Source organism: Harmonia axyridis, chromosome 3 (assembly GCF_914767665.1).
Source record: "Harmonia axyridis chromosome 3, icHarAxyr1.1, whole genome shotgun sequence".
Lineage (NCBI taxonomy): Eukaryota > Metazoa > Arthropoda > Insecta > Coleoptera > Coccinellidae > Harmonia > Harmonia axyridis.
In genome coordinates, this window is record NC_059503.1 from 5653658 (window position 1) to 5676529 (window position 22872).

General features: G+C 36.9%; 1 protein-coding gene and 1 non-coding gene across 4 annotated transcripts in view; one reads left to right on the forward strand and one right to left on the reverse strand.

Annotated features, from left to right (window-relative positions):
- Positions 1-22872, reverse strand: part of LOC123675910 — a 157251-nt gene that overhangs the window by 106336 nt on the left and 28043 nt on the right. The gene's annotated exons all lie outside the window — the stretch shown is intronic.
- Trnat-agu lies at positions 1666-1738 on the forward strand. Its single transcript has one exon. It is a non-coding gene; the product is annotated as a tRNA-Thr (tRNA).

Consider the following 22872-nt stretch of genomic DNA (forward strand, 5'->3'; position numbering starts at 1 on the left):
TGGAGAATCCAAAACGTACGAAAATAAATATGCGAAAAATACATAGAGTGAGCCCGTTAATTAGCTCCAAGCTGAAGATACCGATTCGAATTAGCCTCTCCTCGATGGAACAAGCTGATTAAACTGCAAGAGGGCTCCATGTTGCAATTAGAGGAGATGAGGTGATGTACGGATTCTCTTATTCATGTATCCTGTTTTCAGAAACCATTGTTCCTTAGCTGGCATTCGGGGAAGATGAAAAGCCATCCAGACTTAATGGCAAAACTAATAATCGTACTGCATTCACAGTAAATGCTCGGCTTTTGTCTTATATGGTTAGAAATTGCAGTAGTTTTGTGTTGAGAGGAAATCGTTGTCAGCAATTCTTATGAATGGTTTCTTTTGAATCAATATTTTAACCAAGTAAACGTTGTTTTTTTTTAGAACTATAGAACTTTAAATTGCAATAAAACAACGATGGATCATTCAATTGACATGAATTTTATTTATCCGCAAGATAACCTTGTGGCATTACATTTTAAATATGATTTCTGCCTTATGACCGCTATGGCTGGCTCGGATGTAGTCCAATCTGGACGTCCAATTTTGGATTACTTTTTCCAACATTTGTGGCCATATATCGGCAATAACACAGCGAATGTTGTCTTCGAAATGGTCAAGGGTTTGTGGCTTATCCGCATAGACCAATGACTTTACATAGCCCCACAGAAAGTAGTCTAGCGGTGTTAAATCACAAGATCTTGGGGGCCAATTCACAGGTCCAAATGTTGAAATAAGGCGATCACCAAACGTGTCTTTCAATAAATCGATTGTGGCACGAGCTGTGTGACATGTTGCGCCGTCTTGTTGGAACCACAGCTCCTGGACATCATGGTTGTTCAATTCAGGAATGAAAAAGTTAGTAATCATGGCTCTATCTACACCGATCACCATTGACTGTAACGTTCTGGCCATCATCGTTTTTGAAGAAGTACGGACCAATGATTCCACCAGCCCATAAAGCGCACCAAACAGTCAGTTTTTCTGGATGTAACGGTGTTTCGACATACACTTGAGGATAAGCTTCACTCCAAATGCGGCAGTTTTGTTTGTTGACGTAGCCATTCAACCAGAAGTGCGCTTCATCGCTAAACAAAATAAAATGGACGTAGTGCGCGACATACGTATTCCGCACAGAACTATTATTTTCGAAATAAAATTGCACCATTTCCAAGCGTTATTCAGGCGTGAGTTTATTCATGATGAATTGCCAAACCAAACTGAGAATAAATCACTTAACAGCTGTTAAATCGGTCGCCATGACAGTTATGTCATTGGTCTACGCGGATAAGCCACAAACCCTTGACCATTTGGAAGACAACATTCGCCGTGTTATTGCCGATATACGGCCACAAATGTTGGAAAAATTCATCGAAAATCGGACGTCCAGATTGGACTACATCCGAGCCAGACGTGGCGGTCATATGCCAGAAATCATATTTAAAATGTAACGCTACAAGATTATCTTGCGGATAAATAAAATTCATGTCAATCGAATAATCCAACGTTGTTTTATTGCAATTTAAAGTTCTATAGCTCTAAAAAAACACCCTTTATATGGTTCGTAAGGCATATTAACACTCAATTCTGGGATTAGTGGTTCTTCATTGCGGAGAATCTTCAATTTCCTCGATAGCTCAAAGGCGAGAGCATCGGACTAGTAATTCGGAGGTTGCGGGTTCGAATCCCGCTCGGGGAGGTACTTTTTCCGGAATTAAAAAATAGTCTGAATGCCGTGACATTAATTTAATATGTATGTAATATACAGACGTAAAACCATAATTTATCTTTTCCGTCCTTTCCGAGTAATAATTCTTCAATTAATCGTTGTGAAAAATTCGCCACTGGTTTTCCAAACGGCACTCCAAAAATAAAGAAAAAATCCAATTGGCCCGGAAGTACGCGACAGCGCCTCGCGAATTTCAATTCATCAAAATCGAATGAATCGAATTCCTATCTCAAATTAAATCTAGTCTGCTCAGAAACGACGAAACGAATCCGAATAAGATGGTCGTCGTGGAATGTGCGAAAGAAGCTCTGGCAGAATTCCTCATCGTTTGCAGAAAGGGGGGCCGAGACAGAAATCAGCCTCCTTATCCCTGGTGACAAATTGAATAAATCGTTTTTCCATCGATTTTCCATTCGAATCGAAATTGACGTAGACGTTGGGAGGCCTAAGTCATAATCCTCCGGTGGCAGATAAGATAAGATTGATATTCTGCGAAAGGTATCGATGGTAAGGTTGAAATCTCAGAGGAAAGAAAAGATAGAGGTGCCTTATAGCATTTGTTGACATCGCTATAACATTTTTGTTTACAAACACTCATAATGTACTGCGTTGCCATTCTGAGGAAGAAGTAATCTTTTCTCCGTTCTGTGGCATAGACGTTTCGCGAATATTCTGAGGATTTAGCAACACGGTTCTGTTGTTGTTATTGCACCTGTCAACTAGAGGTGCGTTAAGGGTTAACTGTTCATTTTAATTTCACGTTTGTAATCGGCGTTATTTCATACAAGTTTGTGAATTTTAAGTTACATATTGTTAATTTTAATCATGGAAAATACTCGAAAAACATGTATAGTGTGTAAAACATTGGAAATGAAAACCTAACCTATCATAGGTAAGTTCACGTTTTGAGTCCATAGGCGTAGAATATATCTCGTCTATGGCGTAGTATTTGTGAGATATCGAAAACTTAATTCAATGCTAACATTTGTAGGTTTTCTTCAAATAGAGAATTTAGCAAAATATGGTGCCACGTATTAATATTGCAAATGAACAATTCGCCCAAATATACATATGTTTGTTCCAAACATTTCAGCACCGAAAACTTAATAAGAGGCAGTAAGAGAACCATTGACTACGCCACTGAAATGTTTACCGACCCTCTAGTTGTCAATTTTGCAGGTTTGTTGTTGTCCTATCTCACTTTATCATCATACTGTTGCAATTGATTACAATACAACGCTATTTACTTCTAAGGGCACCTCTATCTTTTCTTTCCTCTGAGGTATCGATGGTAAGGTTGAAATTTGATCAGTCAATGTCGATCAATTGATGGTGAAGGTTCTCTTTGGGAATCTGTTGTCGACTTTGTTCCTGAGGGAAATCGGGCTATCATTTCATAAAAATGTCTGTTATTCTCGAAATTTGTGTTGCCAGATTGTGTTAAACTTAAACTCAATGTTTGTAACGGGTGTTTTTTTTCGAGGTATATAATTTTAAGTTGGCATAACTGTTCAAGGTGGCAACCGATTTAACAGCTGTCAAGTGATTCATTCTCAGTTTGGTTTGGCAATTCATCATGAATAGACTCACGCCTGAACAACGCTTGCAAAAAGTGCAATTTCATTTCGAAAATAATAGTTCTGTGCGGAATACGTATCGCGCGAATTTTGTTTAGCGATGAAGCGCACTTCTGGTTGAATGGCTACGTCAACAAACAAAACTACCGCATTTGGAGTGAAGCTCATCCTCAAGAGTATATCGAAACACCGTTACATCCAGAAAAACTGACTGTTTGGTGCGCTTTATGGGCTGGTGGAATCATTGGTCCGTACTTCTTCAAAAACGATGATAGCCAGAACGTTACAGTCAATGGTGATCGTTATAAAGCCATGATTACTAACTTTTTCATTCCTGAATTGAACAACCATGATGTCCAGGAGCTGTGGTTCCAACAAGACGGCGCAACATGTCACACAGCTCGTGCCACAATCGATTTATTGAAAGACACGTTTGGTGACCGCCTAATTTCACGTTTTGGACCTGTGAATTGGCCTCCAAGATCTTGTGATTTAACACCGCTTGACCACTTTCTGTGGGGCTATGTAAAGTCATTGGTCTATACGGATAAGCCACAAACCCTTGACCATTTGGAAGACAACATTCGCCGTGTTATTGCCGATATACGGCCACAAATGTTGGAAAAAGTCATCGAAAATTGGACGTCCAGATTGGACTACATCCGAGCCAGCCGTGGCGGTCATATGCCAGAAATCATATTTAAAATGTAATGCCACAAGATTATCTTGCGTATAAATAAAATTCATGTCAATCGAATAATCCATCGTTGTTTTTTTGCAATTTAAAGTTTTATTGCCCTAAAAAAACACCCTTTATGTCCACCTACACATAATAGCAATGTATAGTATATCCAAAGTCACTTGGAGGAAGATGAATATTTCAATTATACAAGGTTTTCCAAGTTTCCAGAAATTCCTTTGAGCCTAGTGAATTTATTGCCTAACAATACTTTTAGATAAACCTCGGTATTTTGCAGATCGCGGTATCCACTTCAAAGGGACATCTATGGCCAAGAGTTTTTATGGAATAGTTCAAGTGACTTTGAATAAACTATACTAGGTGATTCTTTATAAATGTCCAATCACTTCATTGTAGGTTCTATACCTTTTCAACTTCAAATTGAATTAAACAATGTTTTACAAGCGATGCCCATACTCAAGTCAAGATACTGACTGACCAGATGTGTACCTCATAAACAATGCCATTCATACGCACACGTTTCAGATATAAACTGACTGAATGGATCGCTGTAAACATACTAGTTCAGCGATTGAAAGGTCAGTTGTGCCAACAAGAGAGAAATTATTTTCCTTCCAAGCAGGCTTTTCAAATGACCAACTTCCGGTACTTTCTTGAGAGGATGTAAATGTAACCTAATCGTTGGAAAAAATCTTGGATCAGAATTAACAAATTACAGACATTCCAGTAAAATTATAACGCCTATTTTCACGACACAAACACGCAAAAAGGTCGTAGTAGTAGATGACGCGATAAAAATTCACGTACAAATCAAAATTCGCATATCGGATTTTCCTACCATGTATCGTTCACGTTCTCATTAAAACTAATGAAATAAATCATGCGAAATTCGACGATTGACGTCGATTTTTTAATTTCAACTAGTTGCATCGCAACTTCGGATCATAGAGATGGGCAGGTATCAGTTCTATGATCCTCTCGCTCCCGCATTTTAATGAAGGAATATTACGAAACCAGTGGTAAGGCTGCTTTATCCAATTCCCGTTCTAGCAGATGGGCAGAAATTACATCAATGCATTTGTTCGATTGCAGCGGATTCAATTTGTTGCTGAAAATTCCATTCTTTTTCCGGAGTAGTCCGGATGATTTTCCGAGTAATTTATAGGACAGGCCGGCGATAAATGAAACGTTTTTTTCATTTATACCATTTTCCATTTGACAAGAGGAATGTACAATTGTTATTCGTTTGTATACGTTAAATGAGTAATTTTTATGTAAACAGCTGTATAGTATTTCCAAAGTCACTAGGAGGAAGCTGGAACCAGAATGTGTCTATTTGGTTGTGTCTATTGGCTAAAAAAGTCCACGTTCCTGCCGGATGCCGATTTGGTTACTTTCATCGGCTGCAGCTACACTTCTTAATTATCTTTCTTATGATTCGCATAGTTTCCAGAAATGTATTCAATGGATCATGAAATTAATTCCATGAATAAATTCCAGTATGCAAGTCGATTCTCTATCGAAATAAAATGTGCCGATTTGATCACTTTCATTGCTGGAAATAGTAATGTGCTGCCGCCTGGCAATTTGGCCGCTTTTATTGGTGGGAAATGTGCTCATCTTTCATATCTCATCAATAGAATTGGTTTGGGGGTTATTTAGAGCTGTTCAAAAAAACATGGCGAAGGATTCTACAGTTATCGATAAAATGAGAGGTTTTCAATGATTTCGACGATGACGTTTGGCATTCACTCCAAAAGCGGCAGTTTTGTTTGTTGAAGTATGATGATATGTTGTAAACTAAAATTTTTCAAAAAATGTATATGTTGCGAAAGTGGTCAAGACATACTTGGAAACGTTGAAAAGGAAAGTCCTACCTCACCTGCCGTTTTCTCCAGACGTTACTCCTTTGGACTATCACTTGTATCGATCACGACCTGACTGACCAGTACTTCCGGTCTTATGAAGAAGTAAAAAATTTGATCGATTCGTGGATCGCTTCAAAAGATGATCAGTTTTTCCAACGCGGAATTCCTACGTTGCCCGAAAGATGGGAAGAAAGTAGTGACCAGCAATGGACAATACTTTGAATCATAAATCTATAACCAGTTTTTTTCAACAAAGCCTCGAATTTCGGAAGAAAAAACCGGCGGAAACAAAGTTGTACGCCTATGTATTTTGTTCAACTTCGTGCAGTCATATTCTAAATGAAAGAAAACTTCAAGATATCATTGCGAGTATTGTAGAACTTCCGAGACTATACTATGATTAAAATTTGATCATTCTTCCACAGAAAACTCTCGAACTTCGACAAAGATCGACATTTTTATTAGTCTACGTTCCAGTTGTCGAAAATCACTCTTGCGAACTCCGTCGTATCCCCTTCTGTCTCGGGAGGGATCTCTCCAAATCCCCCAGGCAGCTTCTCATACTGTTCCCTCCTCTGTTTTGTTTTTATCGACTAACTTCACGCGCGTTGAACTCAACTCGGATCTGTCGTGGAAGTCTGAACGTGGGTGTGACAGCATCGAAAGATTTGACGGCCGTGGGAAAATTGTCAACGGAGCGTTTTCCAGACGGGGCATTATGATTGCTTCACCCCTGAAGGAAAATCCTGAAACGTGGAAAGGGCCATGAAAATGTCTGCGTTTCAGAAAACGCGAACGTCTTGGCGGAAGTTTGTTACGTCGATCGTGTGAATTTTTCCAATACGTTCGGGAAATATGCGACGTTCTCGATAGGATTTGATAAATTCGATTTTATCTCGATTCGTATTGGATTTGGAGTTGCAAAGGAAGAGTGTGTAGGTGTTTTCCTAGTTACTATTCACCATTGTAAGAAGGTTACATCAAGGGATTTCTTCTTGAAATTTTTACTTTATTTATTGTTACTTTACTTTTATTTAGCAAAGAACATTATCAACTATGATAGCATAATCGTTTCATAAAATTATGAGTTCACGATGTTACAGATGAACTTGAAAATGATCTGTCTGAAGATAAAACAAACTAGTAATAACATTGATCGGCAAATGAAGTGGAAATTTTATTGATCTCACTAGTACTTTTCGTATTCCACCAAAAATCTCTTCTCTACTGATTTTCTTCAGAACTCAACGTATCATTACAGACTTGCCGTGTTATTGCCGATATACGGTCACAAATGTTGGAAAAAGTCATCGAAAATTGGACGTCCAGATTGGACCGCATCCGAGCCAGCCGTGGCGGTCATATGCCAGAAATTATATTTAAAATGTAATGCCACAAGATTATCTTGCGGATAAATAAAATTCATGTCAATCGAATTATCCATCGTTGTTTCATTGCAATTTAAAGTTCTATAGCTCTAAAGAAAAACACCCTTTATTACACAACGGCGGAAGCAAAGTTGCACACCTAATATATTGAAAAAAAAACCAATATATCAAAATTTCCCTAAAAAGCCCTATACGTAATGAATAAATAAGCACTCTAATCAAACGATCCCGACCGTGAGTCAGTACTTCTTTCTTTTTTTTAAGGAATTTCTGGCGTTTACATTCCATTCTCGTAAACACTTGAAATTCCAAAAAAAAATTTCTGCCAGCATTAAAAAAAAATATTATACAAAAATTGATGTAAAACGCCAATTTCGCTAGTTTTTCCGTGCGCTAGGCCATTATCTCTTGATACACATTGTACGCACTCACAATACGTAATTGGCACTATTGCAGCTCAGAGCCCGTCATTTAATGATCTCACCATGCACAATTTAATCGTTCTAACGGCTCTCCGTCGCTTTTGAGAAATACCTAGATGCCGAAGTGTTTAATTAAGCGTAAGTAGGTCCAGTTTTTGCCCAGGCCTTATCTATTTCTCCAACTTTCCCGCAAGTCCGTTCAGGTTATCCTTGGATTTTTTCGGAAGTGATAATGCCTAATGCGGTAGACCTGATTCCGAGCCGCTGAGGCAAATCATACAACTTTTCTTTCGACGTTTATGCTTTCACGAGTTGATCCTGTTCTATATCGAGAATTGGTTCTACGAAAACACTCCACTTGATCGGTAATTGTTGAATGGTATTCAGGTTTTCGTGAAACAGAACCTGGTGAAAATATAGTCTATTCAAAATACATTGTATTCCAATGTTTAATCATTTACACTCAGTCCTCGGTCTGGTGCACAAATGGCGGTGATAGTTTTGAATCCAACCATCAAACGATACGTGTCAAAATTTGACAGCAGTCCGAGCATTGTGAGTGTAGCTACTTTTGTCATTTGAAAAGAAATGAAAAAAAAAGGATTTCGTGTGCTGATAAAATATTGTTTTTTGAAGGAAAAACTACAGTTGAAGCAAAATCTTGGCTTGATGAAGACTTTCCGGGGTCTGCACCAGGAAAATCAACCATAATTGATTGATATGCTAAATTAAAACGTGGTGAAATGAGCACCGAAGACGACGAACGCAGTGGACGCCCGAAAGAGGTTGTCACCGACGAAAAAATCAAAAAAGTTCACAAAATAATTTTGAATGAGCGTAAAGTGAAGATAGCAGACATTGTGTAGATATCATCTGAACGTGTTAATCATATCATTCACCAATATTTGCACATGAGAAAGCTATGTGCAAAATGGGTGCCGCGCGAGCTCACAATCGATCAAAAGCAACAACGTGTTAATGATTCTGAGCAGTGTTTGGAGCTATTTGAGTGCAATAAACCTAAATTTTTGCGTCGATATGTGACAATGGATGAAACATGGCTCCATCATTTCACTCCGGAGTCCAATCGACAGTCAGCTGAGTGGACTGCACACGATGAACCGAATCCAAAGCTAGGAAAAACACAACAGTCAGCTGGCAAGGTTATGGCATCGGTATTCTGGGATACGCAAGGTATTATATTCATTGATTACCTCCAAAAGGGCCGAACCATCAACAGCGATTATCATTCAGCGTTATTGGATCGTTTGAAGGATGAAATCGTTAAAAAACGGCACGATTTGAACGAAAAAAGGAGCTGTTTCATCAAGACAATGAGCCGTGTCACAAATCAATGAAAACAATGGCAAAATTGAATGAATTGGGCTTCGAATTGCTTCTGCATCCACCGTATTCTCCAGATTTGGCCCCCAGCGAATTTTTCCTGTTCTCAGACGGCAAAAGAATGCTCACTGGATAGAAATTTAGCGCCAATGAAGAAGTATTCGCCGAAACTGAGACCAATTTCGGAGCGAGAGACAAATCGTACTATAAAAATGGTATCGAAAAGTTGGAAAATCGCTAAAAAAATACTACTATGGAAGACCGGGGACTTTTCAATCGGCCTGTTATCTATCAACCGCTGAATTCTAGGATCTATGGAACATCCCGTGGAAATGGCCCCAATACGTTTCGTGATCCACGTCACGCGAAAACCCCATTTCCAATTTTCCCGATTCAATGAATCCTTGTCCGATGTAATCTTAGTTGATTGTATGAAAATTGAGAGAGGAGCCATTTGGCAGATATAATCTATATCTCCTCAAAGCAAAACAAGATTAACAGGTTGCAGTCGAACAGATTGGATCGATTTCTCATTCCAATCGCGCATTAGTTTCTTTATTCTGAGGAATTTACGTTTTGATTGATTTATCGCCGATTGGAACTTGTTGGGTGTCCTTTTTACATGAGCAAATAACGTACTTATATTGCTAATCTGCCATGAATGGAATAACGCATGTTGTGACTCAATTGTCAGGGTTTTAAGGTGAAATCCGTAAATAGATATCTCAGTGTTGAACATAGATAGAGGGAGCATATATCATTTTCAGTAAGCATATTTTGACCCCACATATCAGTTTCAGTAATACGATATTTGACTCAATTCGCGAGTTTCTCCACAAAGAACGCACTTCTTATGTCCCATAGTGAATCAACGTTTCATATTAACTCAAAATATATTGAAATAAATACCCAAATATATCAGAAATTCAGAAAACAAACTTCAAGAGCGCCACACGACGTGAAACAACCGATGACACTAGGAGAGCAAAAGTTGCCAAACCTTGGATTTCAGCAGGTAGATACAGAAAATAATTAATATTCTGCTTATTATAAATTCGACAATTTGGAAAAATATCGGATTCCAAATATTAAAATTTGCATATTTAATCGGGAATCATTCAAATAAATATATTTCATTCAATATAATATACATTCATAACGATATAGTAAAATTGTGGATTTGAAAATATATCACAATCCGACAACGTAATCTAACCATGTTGGGGACATGTAAAAATTGCGTATACTCCCACTATCTATGTTTATTACTCTATGATAGATATGAAATATTGTATGGCAGTAGACGTTGGTATACGGGATTTTTTTAAAGGTTATGGGGCATTTTACAGTCAATGATGCCAGTTGAAGTATATAAGGTTAACATTGGTCTTAGAGGCATTATCTTGGCTACCGTTCTTAGAATGGGCGTGAATATTGGTCTAAAAAGGATGTTCTACATTCGAAAAATGTAAAACGCTGAAGAAATAAAAACAAATTATCGAATTCCCGAAGAGGCCAAAAATAGATATAAAATTATTTCTCTGTTTATATTATGCCTAAGACCCCAACGTATTCAGATTATACCCATCAAGTTCATAAAATACTCAATTATGACATGGGTAATTAAGTAATAAACATCAAATTACTACTTCTGGTTGTGACACTTGTATTTTCACTGAGTGTAACTGAAAGTGAGCGTTAAATTGGAGTTAAATAAACATTGCGGAATTCGTTTGCTCATATCTCGCTCAAAAGGAGTGAAAGTGGTTATATAGGATTGCTGGAAATGCTTTTAAGTGAGATACAAAGGAACACATAATAAGACAAGTTATGTGGGAAAAGATACCCAATTATAAATGATGTATGTATGCGAATGTTCAATTGAAAAATACGAATGTTTCTATAAGAAGGTAAGGTTGAGTTTGCTATGAAGTTAGATAAATTAGACAAACTCTTTATTCCGATTCAGAGCAGAGACTTTCTGGATAGTGTGCCATTCAAAAATGTTATTATTATATTTTTTTGCCTCTAATATTCCGAAAAAAAAAGCAAAATAATAAACGAATAATAAAAACAAAATATTGTATGATACATATAAGCAAAAGAGCTAAGCAGATACGTTTTTCGCCTAATCATGGAACTCATAAGCAAAAACGGTAAATACTCCTAAACACTAAGATGTCTAAAAACCTGGTGAATGCACTGATTAGATTTTGTTTTGCCAATTTTGAGGATATTAGTTAAGCTTCGTTAAGTCAACTCTAGGTAGCGCTATTAACAAATTATGACAGATTCTTGTAATTTCAAATATTTGAATTCATTCTAGTAAACGTTTTGTTGATATTTCACTGCAGATGTACCAAATGGAGATGACTGTTCACTGTTCTCTTCTTGAAATTCCTAGGAAATACAAATATTCGTAAGATGATCATTCCTTGCACTTTTCTTTGGACACGATGCACTTCAATTTATACAAGATACAATAAAGGAACCACTATTTCATTGAAATTCACTAATCTTTGTTCTCTTAGATAAAGACCTTACATGAGAAAATCTTGAAAAGCTTTAGTGCTATCGCATTTTTCCTGTCATTAGTGGTTTTTATATTTTCTTTTGCCGAAGTGACATTCTGCACATTTTTCTTATAACGAGAAGTTAATGAAATACATATTACAAACGTTTATTATACATAGGAAACTGATCCTTGGAGTTCATCTGTTGATTTGATATTCAATATATCAATCAAATTCAAATCATAATCAACGAAAAAAAGATCGAAATGACAAGTATGACACTGCGGCGCCGCCACGAACTAAATCTAATATTCTCAATTTGGTTGAATGTCATTGCATTCAAAAATTGACGAGAGCTTATACCATGTTTTTAGACATCTAAAAATTTTAAAAAACTTAGTGATCAATTGACATTTGAAGTTACTCGGTAACCATTTTTCGTACATTCAGACGCCAGATTCTCTTTTTAGAGGCAACTTTGGAATATTCCGGTTTCTAAATTGGTGAAAATGGAAATAACCACAGGAAAACAGGGAAACCTTTTCGATGATTAATGAGAACATCATTTTTAACTGAAGAATAAAAGGATTTTCTCGATCGATGATTCGCATCCCGAACGACGGAAATTTCGCTCTTGAAAAAAATTCCTCCTGACAAATAGCCAGCCAGATTGATGCCCTTACCACCGCTGCGAATTTAAATGAATACTTTCCGTCTGCGTTTTCCGGTGATGGTGATTTATAGCCGGAATTTGTCGCACTAAAACACAATTCGAATTTTCCTAAAGGTGGCCGTACACCTCTCCGTCCGACCTGCATCAAACTTAAATAATAAATCATTTCGACGCAGGTTGGACGGGAGGGTGTATGGGAACCTTTAGGAAAATGAATTATATTATTGAAGATAATTTATTTTGAAATTATTCGAAAATTAAACGAGTCAAGTTAAATAAATATAGAAATGAAATGAGAAATGCTCCAAAGAAACCGATCAGCCTTGAAAATCACAGTTAAAATACTCATTATTGAATACGGTTGAAGTCTTATCCAGAAAGTTCTTACAGCATCTTTGATTTTTTCCATCAAATATCGTCCGGGTGTTTTTTTGGTAGTTTGTTGTAAAACTTATACACATATGCTATACAATTTTTGGGAGATAAAAGTTGAAAACATTAAATTCTAAACTGCTGTTGCGTCGAAAAATTCTCTCTTATGACAAGGGGCTCTTCTACACGAAGCGGGTAAGATGAAATATTGACAACCGCTTTGAATTTAACGGCCTATTACGCACCATTCCCAAAGTCGGGTTTTGTGTGTCACCTTTATAATTTCGACGGTGAAAACCCGTAGTGCATACCGTACTTTAGGATCGTTTGCTGTCTTGAGTGCTAGTTACGTATTTGTCTCATCTTGCCATTTCTTCAGCTTCTTTCGCAATGCGGAAACGGAAAGGATACTGGATGTATACAAGACTTTTCCATTATTTCTGTTGTTGATGAAAAACAACAGGAAACTGGAAACCGTTACTGCAAACTCAACAGTTTAATTGAAATCAACGGAATGCGGATATGGGGGGTGTTGCGCTTGTGTTTTATTTTCTGAATTTGCGAGCGTTATTTCTGGATTTTATGGAGCCGTTTTAACATTTCTAAAAATAAACATTTGAAATTGTACGAATAAAACCTAGCTCATATTTTTTTGATGTTTTAGTTCTCGTGTAATTCATAATTCGTATGAAATTCTTGTTCGTCATTCAGGTTTTTATTGAACCTAACCGTCATATAAAGGGTGTTTTTTTTCGAGGTATATAAATTTAAGTTGGCATTACTGTTCAAGATGGCGACCGATTTCACAGCTGTCAGGTGATTTATTCTCAGTTTGGTTTGGCAATTCATCATGAATAGACTCACGCCTAAATAACGCTTGCAAATAGTTCAATTTCATTTCGTAAATAATGATTCTGTGCAGAATACGTATCGCGCACTGCGTCCAATTTATCGTCGACAAAATCGTCCATCAGAGCAGTTAATTCGATTAACCATGGAACGTTTTCGCACCAAGTTTACTCTTATCGATAACTCGCATCCCCAGAGACGCCGTACGGTGCGTACAGAAGAAGCTATTGCTGCTGTAGAGCGTAGCATTGAGGAAGACCCGAATGAGTCTATCCGCCATCGAGCACAGGAAGTGGATCTGTGTCCATCCACTTTATGGACGATTTTGCGGAAGGATCTTGGTTTGCGTGCTTACAAAATCCAACTCGTGCAAGAATTGAAGCCGAACGATCATCAAGTAAGGCGTAGATTCGTCGAATGGGCCCAAAATGAGATTGCCGTTGTTCCCGATTTTCATAAGCGAATTTTGTTCAGCGATGAAGCGCACTTCTGGTTGAATGGCTACGTCAACAAACAAAACTGCCGCATTTGGAGTGAAGCTAATCCTCAAGTGTATGTCGAAACAACGTTACATCAAGAAAAACTGACTGTTTGGTCCATACTTCTTCAAAAACGATGATGGCCAGAACGTTTCAAACAATGGCGATCGGTATAGAGCCATGATTACTAACTTTTTTTATTCCTGAATTGAACAACCATGATGTCCAGGAGCTGTGGTTTCAACAAGACGGCGCAACATGTCGCACAGCTCGTGCCACAATCGATTTATTGAAAGACACGTTTGGTGACCGCCTAATTTCACGTTTTGGACCTGTGAATTGATCTTCAAGATCTTGTGATTTAACACCGCTAGACTACTTTCTGTGGGGCTATGTAAAGTCATTGGTCTATGCGGATAAGCCACAAACCCTTGACCACTTGGAAGACAACATTCGCCGTGTTATTGCCGATATACGGCCACAAATGTTGTAAAAAGACATCGAAAATTGGACGTCCAGATTGGACTACATCCGAGCCAGCCGTGGCGGTCATATGCCAGAAATCATATTTAAAATGTAAAGCCACAAGATTATCTTGCGGATAAATAAAATTCATGTCAATCGAATAATCCATCGTTGTTTTATTGCAATTTAAAGTTCTATAGCTCTAAAAAAACACCCTTCACTATTACTCAGCCATGTTGGTGATAAGATCTATGGTTCCTGGTATTGTCAGAATTTCTGGAAATCTGTCATACTGGGTTGTACACTGAGTATTTCTTCAAAACATTGATTTTTTATGTTCTGTCCCCTTATGCCAATTTTTTCTCTTCCCATCGCACCTAGAAGCATGACCAACATCCTCAGACACAGTCCTCGGTGTCCCAGAAGCAAGAGGAAGAACCAGATGTGCATTTTAACCCCCAAATGGAAAGCTGTAGTCCTGGTGCTTCTCTCCATCTTGCTCATCGTCTACGTTGCCTTCTTTTACGCCGTATATCTAGCTGATGACGAAGACTACGACAAGGAAGAACTACCCTCAAACATTGTCACCCCAAATCCAAAGAGCCTCTTGACCAAATTGAAGGTATAAAATTCGTCTAGGTCGAGAGGAACTGTCAGGAATGTCATAATGATTATGTAGCCAATAAATGTCATTTGATCTCGAGAAACCACCCTAAATGTCGAAATAAGAGGGTTTGTTATGAAGAATACTAAATTGAGCTGTATCCTCGAAGCTAAATCTTACGTATGTGTTACTTGACTCCTAGATGCAGGCTTGTCTGCATTGTTATGATGGCCATAATTATAGCGGGGTATGTCTGTGTGTTGTTTGGTATATACCTATTATACAGCCTGTCAGAGGATCTAGCAATGAACGAGACTATGAGCAGTAACAGATCGGATTTTTTATGGAAATTATCTACAGTTCGTGATACTTCATGAAAATCTGAATCTAATTATCATCTGGAATTAAATATTATTGTTTTACTGAAGGGTAAATTCAACTCGGGAGTGAATAAATGATTCGCCTGAAAAGTTGGTCACTTATTTCTTTGAAAGCTTTTGGATTTACTGTGGAACATATTGTACATATTTTAGGCAACGTGGTTGGCTCTAGCAAGCGCGAATGAACCAACCTTCTTGAAGTAAAAAAACTTCTTCTTTTGAGTTATCTTTAACACTTCACCACCTACGACATAGTTTCACTCAGTTTACTTAAAATTACTTTCTCATTCGATATAGTCTTATTTTCAAATTACTACCAAGAGAATAAAATGAATAAGAACGGTGAAATACAGTTTATATTATTCTTATCAATGTCCTTTTTATATCGAGTATTAACATCTCTAAAAATCTCCGTTTTCTCATGTCTGCAGTTTGCTATCTAAAAAGTCTTCTTTTCATCAGTAGCTTCCATTTCTCATGGAGCCAATTCAAGCAAGATATTAATGGAATGGGTTTTGTGAACGAGATTGAGTATTTATATGACCCCAAAGACATTTCAAGAAAATATATTATTGCAGTTTCAGATTTGTAAATGACCCTCTAGAGATGTAGTAGAAATATGGCTGCAGTATTTCTCTTTTCAACTTTATTGAACCCAACAAACAGATTGAAAGCATTCTTCAAGTTGAAATGAAGATATTCAGGAATAAGCAACAACATTAACTTCTTCAATTCTTCTAAAATCTCATTGAAGTTTAGTGATGGTTGTCTGTTTAGGCTTCAGATGGTCCCAAACGAATTTCCTGAGATTTGGCGTTGTACTAATCTAATTTTATTGAAATTTTGTATGGGTATCTGGATTAGATCATAAGAGGCTGCATGAGAATTTCTTTTATTTAGAATATACGGTGTTTGTTCTCCATGATTGCTGATTTTCGGACCAAAGAATGAGGGACCATAGTGTTAAATTCATTGGCAGAGTACTTTTGAGAAAATCCCATACTTCACTAATACAAACAGCTGATTTTCAGATAATATTCACGTCAACTGGAAAATTGTCACTCATTTTGAAATGTCGAATCTCAAGTTGAAAGCTATGACGCAAGGTTCAGAGTAATCTGATGTGTTGTCTCCTGAACTGTCTTTGGAGATGGGTTATTGGTCTTCTTATAATTATATTGGTAACTTTTTGTATTGTCATCCTAGTTCTTCATTTTCAAGAGAAACCTTCAGAACAAGCAGCGTGACATTGTTTTAGACGTCCTGTATTTTCAAGAATAGTGGAAAAATCGAAGAAGACCCAATGAAATAGTTGATAATCCAAAATGTGTTGTATCATCAGAGGCATTGTGAATTGTATTGTTACAATCGTTGTGCTTGGAATAGTCATACTGGTAATAGTAGTTATTTGTGTGCTTTATTTTAAAAAGTCCTGATGTCAACCAAACTGGACTGATGTACTTGAAATAGGGACAACATTCTGGAGATGGGTACTTGTATATTTAAACCTCATTGTTGCACACTATACACCAAATATATCTGGTAGTACAATCTTGTCTATTTTGTGAATCTTATGATATTTATTTACGCAGTTTTTTTTTAAATTTCCATCAAGTAAGCACTGAATACCTTGAATAGTAACAAAATGATTGATTGAATTGAACACCCATCCAGATACTGGTGTCCCCAAAGATGCTGAACCGTCAGGTTTCCTCTTTAAGTGAAATAAAGATAGATTAACATCAGTTTGAGGTTATAAATGTAAAAATATTGAAAAGGCTAAGAACTGCAGCCAATACTTAAATGCAATAACGCGCTGTCGCCGAGAATACAATATTCCATGGCTGACAAGACGGGGGATCGATATTAGGGGTTCCAAACAGTGGTGGCGGTGCTCAATATGTGGAAAATTCGTGTCGTCTAACTTGTTCACATCGATGATCATGAAAATTCATCCACGAACCGATTGATCGATTACTCACGCAACGTTGGTCGCATTCGCGGTTTGATATTTCAATTTGGCCCCCTTCAGGGTTTCACATTCAAGCGGATGACGCGATTGGTCTATTATTCATCTAACATTGGGTTGATTCTGGTTGTTGCCGTTTTTCTTCTTGAAATTTTAATGGATTGGCAGTTTAGTTATTTTCGCAATTTAAAGCGGAAATATAATTGATAATTGGTTTATTTTTCAGGGGAGAGGTACAGGGTGTCCCAAATGAAAGCATCTCGAGAACTATAAGACTCATAGAAAAAAATCTTCGAGGATCCTCTACCTCTCTTTCCGAAATAATAAGATATCAGAAAGCAGTTCATAGATATCTTGATTCATTCTCGAGTTACAGGGCGTTTCTGATGGATGACTGTTTCGGATATTTTAAAATTCTAAAATGTTTCTCCAGTATTTTTATATTTTATATTTATAACAGATTAAAGAAACCAATTACCATTTTGGAGATATGTAAATATAGAGGAAAGTTGATGTTTCTTAAATATGACCTTCTATATTTTTTAACGCAGTTATGGCCTCAGACCTGTCGAAAAGCATAATTGTAATCAAGTCATATAGAGAGTGTTCCATTCACTTAGAAATCAATTATCGTTTTAGATATAATAGGCCAATTGAAAAGTCCCCGGTCTACCATAGTAAAACACATTTTTTTTGGCAAAATTCGATTTTATTATTCAACATAGTGGCCTTCTAGGACGATACAGCGATTGTAGCGATCTTCCAACTTTTCGATACCATTTTTGGAATACGATTTGTCTTTCGCTTCGAAGTAGGCCTCAGTTTCGGCGGTTACTTCTTCATTGGCGCTAAATTTCTTTCCAGCCAGCATTCTTTTGAGGTCTGAGAATAGGAAAAAGTCGCTGGGGGTCAGATCTGGCGAATACGGTGGATGCAGAAGCAATTCGAAGCCCAATTCATGCAATTTTGCCATTGTTCTCATTGCATTGTCTTGATGAAACAGCATATTTCTTTTCAAATGGGGCCGTTTTATAACGATTTCATCCTTTAAACGATCCAATAACGCTATATAATAATCGCTGTTGATGGTCTGGCCCTTTTGGAGGTAATCAATGAATATAATCCTTGCGCATCCCAGAATACTGATGCCATAACCTTGCCAGCTGTGTTTTTCCTCGCTTTGGATTCGGTTCATCGTGTGCAGTCCATTCAGTTGACTGTCGATTGGACTCCGGAGTGAAATGATGGAGCCATGTTTCATCCATTGTCACATATCGACGCAAAAATTCAGGTTTATTGCACTTAAACAGCTTCAAACACTGCTCAGTATCATCAACACGTTGTTGCTTTTGATCGATTGTGAGCTCGCGCGGCACCCAGCTTTCTCATGTACAAATATTCGTGAACGATATGATGTAGACGTTCCGATGATATCTTCACAATGTCTGCTATCTCGATCAACTTCACTTTACGGTCATTCAAAACTATTTTGTGAACTTTTTCGATTTTTTCATCGGTGACAGCCTCTTTTGGGCGTCCACTGCGTTCGCCGTCTTCGGTGCTCATTTCACCACGTTCAAACTCAGCACACCAATCAATGATGGTTGATCTAACTGGTGCAGACCCCGGACACTCTTCATCAAGCCAAGATTTTGCTTCAACTGTTCTTTGTTTTTCATCCTTTTTCAAAGAACAAAAGTACCTACACTCAAAACGCAATATCTCACAAAATAATGGTGCATATTTCTGGAATATGTTATGAACCATTTCAAATTTCGAAATATAGTCGAATTCCAAAGTTCGTCAACTACAAATAATCGAACTGCATCCATCACTAGAATAAAAAATACCAGCCGTCCTCGTAAAACTATTACAGTTCTGCAACTTCTCCAGAATACGAGAAATTAAATAATATTTCGCTGGATCTGAAGGCAGAAACTTCAAAATTAATGCGGCAGAATGCATTTCCCAACAAGCATCGCCCGAGCGAAAACTGCGATTTCCCAGGCGGGTTTTCCGATCGAAGTTGTTTTTCGACAAGTAGGCGGTTCCAGGAATCCATTAAGAAATATAGAGGTCGCTGGAACAGACGAATGATGGATGAAATGTTCCACTTTTCGGATTATTGTTTTCGCTTAGATGCTTCAAGAGGTGGAATACATCGTTTTCGTGGAGGCAATATTCTTTTTCTACAGAAAATTGAAGAAGAATAGTAAAAAAAAATTACCAAATATTTTTGGGACCACAATACCGACGGAGTTGAAATTTTAGGTGTTCAAATGAAATAATAATCCCGAACTCAGTGCGAAATTTCAAGCTAATCACATCATCAGAACTATAAAGGGTGTTTTTTTTGGAGCTATAGAACTTTAAATTGCAATAAAACAACGATGGATTATTCGATTGACATGAATTTTATTTATCCGCAATATAATCTTGTGGCATTACATTTTAAATATGATTTCTGGCATGTGACCGCCACGGCAGTCTCGGATGTAGTCCAATCTGGACGTCCAATTTTCGATGACTTTTTCCAACATTTGTGGCCGTATATCGGCAATAACACGGCGAATGTTGTCTTCCAAATGGTCAAGGGTTTGTGGCTTATCCGCATAGACTAATGACTTCACATAGCCCCACAGAAGGTAGTCTAGCGGTGTTAAATCACAAGATCTTGGAGGCCAATTCACAGGTCCAAAACGTGAAATTAGGCGGTCACCAAACGTGTCTTTCAATAAATCGATTGTGGCACGAGCTGTGTGACATGTTGCGCCGTCTTGTTGGAACCACAGCTCCTGAACATCATGGTTGTTCAATTCAGGAATGCGCGATACGTATTCCGCACAGAACCATTATTTTCGAAATAAAATTGCACTATTTGCAAGCGTTGTTCAGGCGTGAGTCTATTCATGATGAATTGCCAAACCAAACTGAGAATAAATCACTTGACAGCTGTTAAATCGGTCGCCATCTTGAACAGTAATGCCAACTTAAAGTTATATACCTCGAAAAAAAAACACCCGTTAGGAACTAGACCATAAAAAATTCGAATATAAGGTTGGAAAAGAAACACACAAAATTTCTGTAATCGAAAATTCGATCGGGTTGAGATTTCGCGTGTATGAAGAGAATAGGTAACCATTTTTCATGCTTCGTGCTCGATTTTGTATGGATAATCAGAATTATAGAAAATTCAAGAAAAATATTGAATAACAAAAAATTTTATATTTTAATCATAGCAGATCCTACGGAGTTAGGTGCCAAATTGAAACAGAACATTCTCTTTAAAAAACAAATCGAACTCTCCTAATATTTCTTTCCTCAAACGTCGTTCGTTCCAGAGTTACAAGCTGTTGAATATAAAAAATCAAAAGTAATTTTTATTCATAACTTCCACAGTTTCCAAAATTTTTCAATCGAATCAAAAAGAATATTTGTGTTCATTTCGGAAAGAAATCCCATTTTCAGTTGCCAACAGTGGCGTACAAGAAGGGCATCATAGTCCCTTTTCTCCCAAATTTTCTACGCCACTGGTAGCATCATAAATATTATGCATTTTTCGCATTCCCATTCAATTTTGAAAATATGTAGTTTGAATCCGAAAAACTAACCGTTTTCAAGATAATTGCACTTTTATGAATACAAACACATCTACTAGTAATGAAAAATTTTCCCTAGGTCGATAGCCATTTGTTTGGAGGCAATAAACAATAGTTACTACTACTATGTATTTGACAATCCCAAAAACTGGTTCAAACAACAACTGGATCATCAACCAAAAAAAAATAATGACCCTACCAATTCTATAAAAAAAATTCTCTAATACTTTTACATATGATAAAACCATAGAGTAATAAACATAGATAGAAGAAATATACGCAATTTCTACATGTCCCCAACATTGTCGGATTGCGATATATTTTAAAATCCACAATTTTACTACATCGTTATGAATGTATATTATATTGAATGAAATATATTTATTTGAGTGATTCTCAATTCAATAAGCAAATTTGAATATTTGGAATCCGATATTTTTCCTGATTGTCGGATTTATAATGAGCAGAATATTTTTTATTTTCTGTATCTAACTGCTGAAATCCAAAGTTTGGCAACGTTTGCTCTCCTAGTGTCATCGGACTATGCTTCAAATAAAGTTATTTTGTTGTCAAAAATTATTTTTAACAAATTATCCCTTCTGAATACACATAGCAGCATATTTCACGAGATTATTGCATCCTCTATCGAAGCAGGTGCAACCTATCGATTCTTGTACAGGCTTTAACAGAAATTTAATGCCCTTTCTGGAGCACTAGCGAGGATTCGGAAGGCACATATACGATAATAATATGGTAATGGTGGAACCGTTTCGTTGCATAATAATACGACAAGATGTTATGGGATTTTGTCAACGACTTCCAGCGTACAAGGGCACAATTCAAGAATATAGAATACTCAGGAGTGCTATAGGACTTCTTGAACAAGCGAAGGTATGAAAATCGGGAAAGTTATTCGAAAAGTTTCGCATACTGAATTTCAACTCAGTTGGAATTCGCTCATTTAGTCCTAATGGTGAACTTACCAATTTCGTCTTTATGTATATAGATACATTGAGGCAACTTTGGTACTCACCTGAAACAAAACAGAAATTGAGGTTAAATCGAGGGGTTGAAAACATTGAAGAAAAGAATACTGACAATAGTATAGAACGCTGTAATTGATAAAACGTACCAGAATTCCCATTTTTCCACCACTGGTATAAAGAATATAGCTCTTCTTATCTCAAATTTGTTCACAACATGTTAGTATTCCATCACTTGATATAATAATAATACTGTAACACCTGGTTTTGTGAGCATATTGACTGAATTTCATTCCATCACTTGTTTTGATTATAAGGATAACATAGAGAATAACATCTATCTGTGATCCGAATTGATTCTCACTTTGAATACTTACGTCATATTCATTTCTGAATGACATGATTCAATATTTAGCGTTGAAACAAAGGAATACATCAAGTGAATCAGATCTGGGAGTTTGAAATACTAAATAAATTATTGAACTGCCTCTCTCGATAATACTACTTCAGAAATCAGAGGATATATTGTTATGAAAAATATTACACTCGTTTTATGGTCTGAAAAGAAGCACAGAAGACACAGATTCTTCCTTGGAAGACGTGGAAATGGAAATATAATTTCTGACTAATCATGTTATAAAGAATTCTTCACGAAATATCGTAGCTCCAGTTTTCAATTTCAATAATTGTCAAATAGGTTTTGACGTTTGAGATATATTTTTGGATTCCTGTTGTTCCTTGATGAAAATAAACGTATGTATTCTTTTTTATTTATTTAATCAGTTGAGGAGAAACCATAATGTGTAACTCGGATATAGATTATACTACATATTTCTTACTTCTTTCTTTTTATCAATTTTTTCTTTTTATATTTATCTGGTTTTGTCAACGATTTTCTCTGTCAAACACAGCATACACT